This window comes from Saccostrea echinata, unplaced genomic scaffold (genome assembly GCF_033153115.1).
Source record: "Saccostrea echinata isolate AGI-Se365-2 ecotype Australia unplaced genomic scaffold, CSIRO_AGI_Sech_v1 ptg000029l, whole genome shotgun sequence".
Classification (NCBI taxonomy): Eukaryota; Metazoa; Mollusca; class Bivalvia; order Ostreida; family Ostreidae; genus Saccostrea; species Saccostrea echinata.
In genome coordinates, this window is record NW_026889778.1 from 31865001 (window position 1) to 31870979 (window position 5979).

The 5979-nt window shown below is 33.2% G+C and overlaps 1 protein-coding gene across 2 annotated transcripts in view; it reads right to left on the bottom strand.

Annotated features, from left to right (window-relative positions):
• Nucleotides 1-4400, bottom strand: part of LOC133195808 (neuroglian-like) — a 594903-nt gene extending 590503 nt beyond the window's left edge. For both annotated transcript variants that reach the window (XM_061331757.1, XM_061331758.1), the window contains exons 1-2: nucleotides 4323-4400; nucleotides 4130-4242 (exon numbers count right to left, since the gene is read on the bottom strand). The gene's annotated coding sequence lies outside the window, so the exon portion shown is untranslated. The remainder of the gene's footprint in view (nucleotides 1-4129; nucleotides 4243-4322) is intronic.
• Between the last annotated feature and the right edge of the window lie 1579 nt (nucleotides 4401-5979).

The following is a 5979-nucleotide window of genomic DNA, read 5'->3' on the forward strand; positions in this document are numbered from 1 at the left end:
TCAGGAGGTTCAAATAGCATGTATAATGTCTACAAAGAATACAATACGTATGTAAAAAAGAAATTAAATAAATAAAACTCGGGCGTGTTATTTTAGGATGACACCAACGTCGACGTCGGAATGCATTTTTTTTTTACTGATATTCAAAAACCACATACGGCCGTCTGGAACCGTTGAAAGGTAAATAAAGTATCAGGAATATGAGTAAAATATATGGTTAATTATTGGATACTGTTTTTAAAGTGGGGAAAAGCATTAAATACAAGAAATAATACCCGAAGCAAGCGACAAAAAAGCGGCGGCGTAAATCGAAGGTTTTTACAATGCTTGGATCTGTAGCTCTCTGCTTTGTCTGTCCGAATTTTCTCAAGCAGAGAGCTACAGTTCTGCAGCTAAATTTACCACATGCATAAAACAACACCTACTTACAAATTTTAATGAACTTATATTTGTGGAATTGATATAAGATTAAACATTGATGACATACCCCAAAATATACTTTGAAACACTTGTAAATACAACAAAATATTAGTCTGAAATTAGTAACAGTTTCTGGCAAATATCTTAAGTTTACCAACTTATAAGCGGGTCAAGGGCAAATTCACCCAAAATATGCTGAAAAAGTACAACCGACTTATAAGCCAGTATATACGGTAGGGTATAATCATAATTGAAGCAACACAGTTGAGTAAATTGTAAAGTTAATGCTAAGTCAGCAAGGTGACAAGAAGACCATTTATGACCAGAGGTAAATTTCATTTAAGGATAATAAATAAATATTTAAAGCTTTAAACATGACTGAACAATTCTTCCCTGGCTTTAGATATTATTTATTATTAAAAGACTGTGGAAGCCTGTAAGAGCCAGGATTTATAAAAGCTGATCTAATTAGAATCTAACTGTGTCTCGGGACAGGCCCTCACCACAGTTAGAATGCCTCCCATATACCCGCTAAGTAGCAAAAAATTGCAGAATCACTCCAAAATGGTTTTAGAGAAAATAAAAGAGGTTGCATTGAAAACAGCTATCAAATTAATTGTAACAACCCTTTCTGAGATTGTGGATACCTTTCAATCAAAAATTTAATCCATAAAATGGAAGAATTCAACACTTTTTCCTCAACTTTTTTGCTCACTTCAAATTTACATGATATATGTTGATATCCGAATAATGAATTCCTTAAAGCAAATTCGCAATATAGATTTCTTTTAAACAAGTATGACTACCAAATATGTTTAGGGGAGTATAAAATACAAAATTTACCTTGGAGTTCAATAGTTTTTGGATGAATTGAGTTTCAAATACAAATACTTACAAAATTAAGGTCAGTTCAATATTTTAAAAATTTAGACCTTTGAAAATTCGCTATAAATGATGTAAATTTCATTATTTATAACTTCTAGGAGGCACAAAATAAGTTAGCTATAACAGTAAACTTGCTATATCCAAGTTTGTTATATCCATAAAATTTTACAAGGAATTGTTAAGGATTTCGCTGGGGATTGCAAAAAACTTTGCTATATCCGTAAATTCGCTATATCTGTGTTCTTACTATACAAGTTTTACTGTAGAACATTCTATCTAGAGCTGATTGCGCTGTATTAAGAGCCAATCACTCAAGAGTTAGAATAACTTTGAATTACTGATTAAAGAAAAGTAGTCTGAACATTTATCTGTATAGTTTGCTCAATCATACATTTTATCGTCGAGGGTCCTAAATCGGTGGGGTTCCTAAATCGGTGGTATTTCCCGTTGGGCACACCTGTTTTCTTATAGTGCGAGATCTGATGTCATCAATTTTTTGGTAGTGTTTGTAAACACAGAAGCTTATGACTCAGTGAAACAAAACTCAAAATGTCTAAGAAATGTATAAGTAAATAGCTGTTATTGTCATATCTACATAAAATACCTTATTTTCTTAATGCTAAAAATATCCAAATGTAACTTCCTTCTAAATAATATAGACTTTTTAGAAATATTTAGTTGAAATACAAACTCCAGACGCAGTTTACTGTCTGCACTTTCAAGTCATGTGACTATCATAATTTAGTTAAAATACAGAGGATGCCCAAAAGTCGATGTCCGTTGTATCTTTTTGAGTGTTTTGACAAAAAATGGTTTAATAATATATTGTGTTTTTGGTAAAAAGTTAGTCATTAAACAATTACATAGAAAACTAGTTCAGAAATCTAAAAAAAAACATTTTTAAAGTATATATAGTATCATGTAGATAAGTAGAATAAATAAATAATAAATCAATAAATAAATTAATTTATTATTTATGATTGCATCAGATAAAGTAGCATAAAAATACAGACCATACTCCCCAACGTCTATGACGAATTAAGGAGCATCGGATGTGTGTGCGAAAAGCAGCTAGGGTTTACTGTGTTCCAGACACCACACTTAGACAAAGGGCATTGGGGAGAGTTGACCCTGGGAAATTAACGTCTGGAGTTTCTCCTGTTCTTTCGCTAGAGGAAGAAGCTGCATTTGTTGACCATCTAAAGGTTATGGCTAGTTGTGGCTATGGCTACACTAGATCAGAAGTAGTTAACATGGCCTCAGAATATGCCTGAAGTTTGCAGAAACATGATAGAAATCATCTATTTTCAATGAAGAGGTTCAAGGGCTTTGTGATGCCGTGGCCAGAACTGAATGTTTCAAAGCCTTGTGCATTATCAGCTGCCAGGGCAAAGTCATCCTCTGAAGAAGTAGTCTCAAATTACTTTCAAGAATAAGACACCATGCATTCTTAAGAAGTATGACCTATTCGATAAACCTCGATCAGTGCATATATAACATAGATGAAAAGGGGCTACAAACAGAACACACACCACCCTGCATCATGGGTTCTAAAATGTTAACAACACCTGCTATAACATCGGCCAGATCTTCTACAGTAACTGTCATAGGTTGTGGCAATGCGTTAGGCACACAGATGCCTCTGTATTTCATTTTCCAGAGGGCATAAATGAGACAGGAATTGATGGATGGTGCGTTTGAGGGTCCTCAAAACACGGTTACAGACAGTGGTTGATCGAACTCGGAAGTCTTTCAAACTTATTTGTCTGAACATTTCCTTGAATATGTTCAAAGACCCAGTGAAAACCAACCTATCCTCATTCTTTACGATGGACACAAGTCGCACATTAATCTCATGCTTGTAGACTGGGCAAAGTAACACACCAGTTTTGCCTGCTCATACTAGTCATGTTCTACTATCTTTAGACCTTGGATGTTTTGGAAATGAAAAACTACTCAGCAACAAAACAAACATCAAAAAGAAAAGAACAAACACTTCTACAGGTAAGGAATTATGCAGCAAGAAAAGAAAAAATGGTGTTTCCGAAAAGCCTTATCCATCATGTGTGCGGAAAAAATCATCTGATACTGATGATACAGAAGATGAAAATGAGAAGTGCTGTGTTTGCAAACACTTTTGGCCAGAGGAGATTAAGGACTGTGACTTAGTTGTTTTTGTGAAGTGAGCCCATGCAGTGTAGCTTTGAAAAATGCGACCACTGGACCCACTTGCAGTTTTGCTGCACAACTAAAGTAATGAGACACAGGGTAATGAATTTATCTGTCCCTGCCATAAAAATGAATAAAACTTGAATAAAATTGTAATTTATCCCTTTGTTCATTTGTACAATTTAATGTTATACATAAAGTTATGACTGTGGTTGATGTTATTCAGGTAAAAACTTTTGACAAGTACCATACCATGGATTTAGGTACCTCAGCGGTTGTGCTTACGTAAATTAACAACAAAGAATAAAGAAATCGCAAAAAAAAAAAATTTTTTTTAGTTAGACAATATGGATATAATTTGATCAAATAAAGAGTCCTTCAGAGGTAAGTCACATTTGTTTTATTTTAATCAATCTCGTTAAGATTATTTTATCACGTAGTTTGCTGATACCACCGAAATAGGCTTCTCAAGGATATATTTTGAACCTGCCATGTCCTCAGAAAGTTAACTGAGGAGATTCAGCCGCCTCTGCTATTTGTTTCTAATATTATTATGGTTCAGCTACAATTTAGCAACTTCTCCTTCTTCTCTTTTATATGAACCTCATCACCTTGGTAATCTACTTTTAAATACAAAAATAACAAATACACTTACTTAAGGCTTATTATGTTGTCATGGCAACCTGGAAACTATCCTTGATAGAGATGTAATATAGCAGCGGACATCAAGATCATGATAATGACCGATGAATAAGCTTGCTTTTCAAACTGAAATTAAAATAAAGTTTCTGTTTGTGAAGCATTTTTTAAACTAAAATTACATTTCAGTAACTATGTTAATCACTCACAATGCTGGGACTACCATTAGTACCAAGAAAACGCTATCGATTTCTGGAAACAATTGATATCATGATAATAAAATATTGATAGCTGCAGACACTTTCGGGTTTTTGAGGATTCCGATCCCGAGTTGTTCAAATGTGGGACGGTTCGCCCTAAAGACCAATCGCACTGAGACATTTCGTCCCATGACGATTCGAGCCGAAGGCAATGTAAAGATGAGTGATAATTATATCTCTTGTTAATAGTAATTATTGAGTTTTAGTGACTTCTGTATCATATTTTATTATTCCATGAACCATTCTGGATTACTTTAATTGTATATATTATTGTTTTCATTAAAAAAAAAAAAACTATTTCCCGCCATTTATATTTTTTCTTTAATTGTTTTATTAATATAAGATACTTGTCTTTTGAGCAAAATGGTAAGTAAATAAACGATATTTTATAGTGATACTAATATAGCGTACTGTATTTAATATTCAGTTTAAATCTTCAAAATAATAATGATAATAAATAAATAAATAAATAAATAAATAAATAAATAAATAAATAAATAAGTAAAATATACATGTTTTTCTCATTTCTAGAGACTGCAACTGGAGCTTTGTCGGATGAAAAAAGTACTTTAAAATTTAACTTTATAATTTAAAAAATAATAAAACAAATGTAACTACTAGTTTGCCAAATTATTACCCGACTCCTAATTAAGTTATCTATCACTTGACATGGAGAGCCTCCAAATTAGACCTTGATTAGAAACCTTTATTCGGGTACTTATTGGATGGGTATTGGGTGGTTATTTTCAATTCAGTTTTCGACCCGCGTAGTTACGACCCCAGTGGTTTCGTCCCACTTTTACATAAGCAAACAGCAAACTTCCGCCAGAGTTTGTTTGCTCACAAACCAATCTCTCTAGATGAGGCCTCGACGGGGAGTTTGAAGCAAACAGGTGTAAACAAGTTAAGGTAGTTAGACGTCACGGCCCAGCGACATCTCGGCCCGTCATGTCTGACACCTCGGCTCTGATACCTCGGCCTAACATCTGAGATGGTTAATAATCGGTGAAAACATATGTATGGACTACATTTTTTTCTGTTAATGCAGAATTAACATTTGCATGCAGCCGTATTGCAGGAAAAGTACATAAATATGGTTAGCAGGATATATAAATAATTCTTTTTCTGCAATATGGTTACAACCGTTAATCTTTTGATTGGTTGAAGCTATGGCTTTAATATTCCACATGTGTATTCCTTGTGAAAAGACCTTTCTTTGGGTAAGAATATATCTGACCTCTTGACTTTGATCTTGGAGTTTGACCCACTTTTGCAATATATATATATATATATATATATATATATATATATATATATATATATATATATATATATATATATATATATATATATATATATATATATATACAACCTTTTTATTTTATATAAACTCGTTTCTATGGCATTAGGAAGGTTTTCCGTCTCCTCACTGTAACCAGAGAAGTTTTAACTCTACACTTCGTTCCATGTGTATTGATGCGCTTCAGTTCCCGTAAACTACTTAAATGAAAATAAAATGAATTGTTTGTAATGAATTTGGAAAATGGGCTGGAAAAAGAGCATTTGAACAGTGTAATGTCAAAAATCTGCAATGTGTTTTTAAGCG